General features: G+C 34.9%; 1 long non-coding RNA gene across 1 annotated transcript; it reads left to right on the top strand.

Annotated features, from left to right (window-relative positions):
• Positions 1–274: 274 nt before the first annotated feature.
• Positions 275–6,328, top strand: LOC117318587. The gene is made up of 6 exons (XR_004530411.1): positions 275–943; positions 1,136–1,225; positions 2,660–2,744; positions 3,298–3,383; positions 4,752–4,899; positions 5,885–6,328. It is a non-coding gene; the product is annotated as an uncharacterized LOC117318587 (long non-coding RNA).
• Positions 6,329–6,659: the final 331 nt, after the last annotated feature.

Genomic DNA, 6,659 nt, shown 5'->3' with positions numbered 1-6,659 from the left:
CAATGATAGTATCGGTCATTAATACACAATGATAGTATCGGTCATTAATACACAATGATAGTATCGGTCATTAATACACAATGATAGTATTGGTCATTAAAACAATGATAGTATCGGTCATTAATACACAATGATAGTATTGGTCATTAAAACAATGATAGTATCGGTCATTAACACACAATGATAGTATCGGTCATTAATACACAATGATAGTATCGGTCATTAACACACAATGATAGTATCGGTCATTAATACACAATGCTAGTATTGGTCATTAATACACAATGATAGTATTGGTCATTAATACACAATGATAGTATTGGTCATTAAAACAATGATAGTATCGGTCATTAATACACAATGATAGTATCGGTCATTAACACACAATGATAGTATCGGTCATTAATACACAATGATAGTATCGGTCATTAATACACAAAGATGCATATGATGTCTGTCATTAATATACAGGCAGATCGTATCGATCATTAATGCACAAATATGATGTCGATCATTAGTACACAGATAAAGATAGTATCGGTCATTGATACACGGGGCCAAAATTGTGTGTAGCTGATGCACAACAAAATAGCATCCGTCTATGGTGGCTGATTTCTGCCATTTCGTTGTTTCGTTCTGGCGCCCCGACAGAACGATAATCTTCGTCTTTTCGCCCCCGATAATTAGCGTTATGGCGCCGGCGCTAATCATCGTCTTTTCGCCCTGCCATAACGCTGTTTATCGTTATGGCGCCCCGCTAATCATCGTCTTTTTGCCCCGCCATTACGCTGTTTATCGTTATGGCGCCCCGCTAAACATCGTCTTTCCCCCCGCTTAACATCGTTATGGCGCCTTCCGGCTAGTCATGCGCTGAGCAATCTTTCATAGAAGATGGCGGAGCAAAGCAGTTACACCAGCCTTTTGAACGGAGACAATACCACTAGTATCCTTTTTATTTAGCTTTAATAACATTTTAGGTGAGTTTTAAAATGGTTTGGTACATATTGTACCGCTTATGTTCACTTGTGCTGTTTTATATATGTTCGAATATACGGAAATCATAATTTATATTCAGTAAAAATGTGTAACATGTTGTTAAATACAATTTCTGATAATTTTCCTTAAACATTAGCAGAACAGGATCTAATTAGAGAATATCATTTTGCTGGCTACACGTACTCCGAGATTATTCTTATTCTTTCTACCGACATCACGTGTCTATAAGGTTTGTATGTTTGTTTTTCAGAATATTTGGACAACGCTCGAAATATTTGTTTTTTTACCACATCATTGATTCCCTCTTTATGAGGATGTTATATCTTTAATGTATTTTGAATGAAAGAGCATTGCATGTTATACATGTATATTTACATTCTTTGTTGCATTTGCCTAAATGTCGTTAGTAAACCAAATTGTATTCATGAGACTGTATACTACAATTTACAGTGATTCGGTCAGTGTAGGAATACAGCTCCAAGTGTTGTAGGTTAAACAATGGCCGCCAGTTACTTTCGGCCTAGAGAGCTTTGGAATGCTAGCACTTATTTACAGAAGCCACAACGAAAAATAAAGCAACACCACAAGTTATGAGAGTATCATTTTATAATTAGAAAAATGTAGTCAACACGAAATTACTATAAGTGCCACTCTTGATCTATACGAAATATGATCAAATTGTGAATGTCGTCACACTCACAGGGGCTCGTTCCGAATTTTCAGAAATGCAAGATACGACAACAATAAAAGTAATGTATTTATAAAAAAAATCTTGTATAGATATCGGGAGTATCGACATGGTTTCCGGTTGAATATGTGTAGGCCTACTGGATTTTAGTTTTGTGATTATTCACTGATGTCAAAGGCCTACCTTACAAAATCGAGCCCCTGTGAAGTTGAAAATCGTCTGCTAAGTTAGCCTAGCGACACTGAGTTGACCGGTTAGACTGGAATCTGTTTCGAACGAAATATCCTTGGAATCGTTTCCCCTACTGTCAAGACGACTTTCATTTAGAATCTAAACGCTGGTATTTTTGTTAAATTAACGTAAATCCAGTCGATAGAAACATAAGTGTTTCCGAGGAATCTAGTCTGTCCTGGGCAATGCCCGTTCGAACCGCATCACTTCTAAATGTTAACTTTATATCATTGCGCAGAAAAAACGGTTTCGATTTTGAACAATCAGAAATTATGCAATTGTGAACAATTTGGCGATACCTACCAGCGTATATGAAATAAAAAATAAAGCCAAATTTGTACAAAAACGATCTTATGTGCTTGCTATTAATAACGTCATCAGGAACTATATTATTCCTTCTGGAAATTTCGGCTGTTCCGGTATTTGAACCTGATGACGTCAGTGATAGGGTAAGCGGCAAATTTAAACGCGTCATAACCAACACTAAATAAAAAATCTTTATGAATGTAAATATAAGCATTGAACTGTTACCAAATGGTAGTATACAGTCGATATGAATACAATTTTGGTGACAGATAAATATTTCATGTCGCCCTAACGGGCGACATTCTATTTATCTGTCACCCAAATTGTATTCATATCGACTATATACTACCATTTGGTAACAGTTCAATGCTTAAATATAGTGAGTTTACAAAGCCACGTTTATATTTATGTAATATTAATTATAAGCTGTTATTTCAGCTGTAGACAACGACATTGGATACTCAGATCACTAGGTCTTCGTCGTCAGCATGCGGTAACGGATGAGGTAGCTCAAGCTATACAGGTAAGTGTATCCTCCTTATTTGGTAAAATACATACCTGGTGAAAAGTATCATTTTATTCAGCTCATATACTCACTTCGGATAAGTTATTCCAGTATGATTTATAATGAAGCCCTGATAGGAATACCGGTATATAAAACGCAGATGCATTTATAATTGTTATCGCATTTGTCGCATATTCTTTAATAAAAAAAATAAAATAATTGCGGCCATTTGTGATGAGCAACCAATTTTCCACCATTCGCATATGTCGTATGTATTGTTGATCGAGTTTCTATTTTAAAAAAATAAGCAAACAAAGCTTCACAGTATGGATATATGCATCACTTAAAACTATGTACACACACATATATCCATGAAAAGGGTCAGCAATGGTATACATATTATTACATATCATATGAAAAGAGATGAAAAAAATAGGTTAAATGACATAATAAGGTAAAATAACCTATGTTTAATAGTACGAAACTGTAACAAAAATAAGAATGTATTGAATAAAGTGGTATCTTAATTGTAATTATGATTTTCGTCATCTTTGTACATTTCACAATACAGCAAGACATATAATGCAGTGTATCATCGCTTGGTTATAGAAGCATGACGCGTCGTCTTTTGACAAGGCATGGAATAGTAGTTGCAAGGTAAGATTATGTTCGTCAGAAAGAAACCGAAACAAACAAATCAAAACAAACCACATTATTCGTTAACACAATGCATGACATGAAAAGTAAAACAAGTATCAATATTTGCATTTAAAAACAGAACGAAATAAATCAAACTTTCAGATCATTTACGGCATTTCCATTTCTGAACATGAACAAAGATATGCTCTCGAAATGATGTTCGCTTTTGTTCATTTACCTTCGTTTCCTGTACTTACTAACATTTTAAGTTTATCCAGTATACGTGCATATGACACATTTATCCAGTATACAATGTACATGTGGGTGACACGTGTACCCGGTTTACCTAAAAGTGACACGTCTAGTATACATGTGTGTGATATGTACACCAGGTATACATGTAGGTGACATGTGTACCCGGTATACATGTATGTATGTGACATGTGTACCCGGTATACCTATATGTAGGTGACATGTGTATCCGTTATACATATATGTAGGTGACATGTGTACCCGGTATACGTGTATGTGACATTTGTACCCGGTATACGTGTGTATAGATGACATGTGTACCCGGTATACGTGTATGTAGGTGACGTGTACCCGGTATACGTGTATGTAGGTGACGTGTACCCGGTATACATATATGTAGGTGACATGTGTACCCGGTATACGTGTGTGTGACATGTGCACCCGGTATAGTGTAGGTGACATGTGTACCCGGTATACGTGTATGTGACATGTGTACCCGGTATACGTGTACTCGTCATTTAAAAATTTATAGTTAATACTCATAAGCGATATCCCTGTTTCATTTCGATTGACGTCGTCTATAAATTGTAATAAAGTGACTAAAACTTTATTTACCAGTATCGATCCCAATATAAAGTGTTTGTGCCTTTTGGTTATAGGGGAAGTTATATAAATGCTTCAGTATATTCGAAGCATGTGCACTTGAATTAAGACTAAGGTCAATGCACAGATATACATTTCGTAGTTATTATACAAAACCGCAATTGATTGTAAATATAAAATATGTTTGTGAAATATTAAAGGAGCTGCAACATCCCTAACTTTGGCGTGAAAATTTACGTCTTTAACACTACACAGTGACCTTGAAATATATGAAAAACATAAAGGCACTGAAACGGATAAAATGGATAAAAATGCCATTATTCAAGTGATATATCGTCGCCATCTTGACCTTGAAATACTGCATTATACCTTAGTTAAATCATGCTGAGAGAGAGAGATTGCAAATGAAATAACATGTTAAATATATCAGACATTTCATGTACAATAGAGATGTTTAATTCGATGAAATACATGATTAACATTGAACACTACTTGACTAAATGTTGAGTTGGCTTGTTTTTTTCACTTCAGGAGCAATGTGTTGACTCTTCAGCGCAAACTGGACCCGGACGGTGTTCGTAGCAGACAGATGCACCGAAGGACCGAGTATCCTTATACATGTCGATGGCTATGACAAACTGAAACGATTTGGTTTTGCCATTCACGGTGCAATATGCGGGTATTTTTTTCACATCAAAGCTTATTTTTCATTTCTATCTGAAGTACAGTATGTAAATAGGCATGGAATATGTGCGATATTATTTTGAGGTCGAGGTCAATATACATTGTACGTAGCGGTAGATTAAGTTTCTTGATTAAAACAATATTGGAAAAAAGTCTAGTTTTCTTTCATATCAACTTCACATATGTAAGTATTAATGAAATTATAGGTACAAACTTCCAATTTCGTTTCTTTTTTCGAAATAGTCGTGTCTGTTTACAACGACATTCAAGCGACATCACACGTGTTATGACGGTATGCACAAAGTGTTTTTAATGTCACCATGTTATTTAACAATTAAATGATTGGTAGATTGTATTTATAGTCAAGGTGAATGCAATCCGAGTGACAAGGAAATGTAATGTTACATTAACACACGTAAAGTTTTCCTTTTTCTAAATCCGTAGTTAATGTTCAGCCATTCCCCTAGTACAAAAAAAAAAACGGCAAACTTAAAATCCATTAACCTCCTGCGATTGATTTGCATTCAAACTGACACAGCCATATTTCAAAGAATCGCCGTTGTGATGGTAGACAAAGCGCCAAAATGAAAATTACGCGATGGTTCCAATGACAAATCCTTGCTACGTTTGATTTACCCCCAACGGATCGCAAAGAATTCTGTGACGTAAATAATACCTTGTACATATTTGCATTATGATATTAATTATAATATAATGACATGACAGGTCATTTATGGGATAAAATAATGTTTTGTGAGATTCATGAAGGACACCAAAGACCAAAAGAATCTTCATGATTGAGAAGGGAGAATTGAATACAGTCAAGCCATATGGAAAAATAAACTGCAACACACAACTTGTTTCTTATTGCAAACATATAGGAGGCGCCAGACGAAACCAATTTTTACAAATCAAATAAGTCAAGAACATGCATAACTTTATGAACTGTACATATTTATTTGTCGCTTTGATTGTTGTAGGCACAGTTGATTACAAGATCCTGGTGGGTAATGAAGACATCGAAGGAGTGAAAGAACTCTGTACTTGTGAAAATGTTCAAGTTAATTCTGAAGTAGTCACTGTATTATAACAGGATATGGGTGAGAAGAGGCTTAGAAAGCCATCCACATATAGGGAAGCTCTGGAACTGTGGAGAACTAGTTCACTACTGGTACTAAGACAATCTACACATAGCCTAAACAATGGCATAGTAGAGCAAAATTTGAGTGCGCTTTTTTTTCTGTCTCACTATCAGCCCTACGTACAGACCGCGTATAAAGGATAATATTTACAGTAATCAAAATATGTGAAGAGAAATACTAATAGGTTTTGAAGGCAAAAGTGAATTTCAGTTCGAAATTCTTATGGTTAGCCTGAACTCATATGTATACCAACACTTCTTGTATTTTACATGCAACTACACTTCTTTAAAAAAAATTTCGTAATGTATACATTTGTATATCCAATGTAACTTTGGTAATTAAAGCAACATGCATTACCTTGCTGGGAAAAATCTAGTTCCACTTGATGTATTTTGTTTACGAAATATATTCCCGCATTAACAGATGTATTGGTAATTATTGATTTTGATTTTTGGAAATATTCATAAAACACTGATATCCCATCCGTATTTCACATGCAAAAAAAAGTAATAAAAATGTTGCAAAGTAATTATAATCTACCTGGCATCATGCAAATGATTGAAAAAAAGTCATTATTACCACAAACATAAATGTTCAGGAACCATAAAATATC

The sequence above is a fragment of the Pecten maximus genome, unplaced genomic scaffold (genome assembly GCF_902652985.1).
Source record: "Pecten maximus unplaced genomic scaffold, xPecMax1.1, whole genome shotgun sequence".
Lineage (NCBI taxonomy): Eukaryota > Metazoa > Mollusca > Bivalvia > Pectinida > Pectinidae > Pecten > Pecten maximus.
Note: the sequence above shows the minus strand (reverse complement) of the source record. Positions and strands in the feature narration are given on the sequence as shown.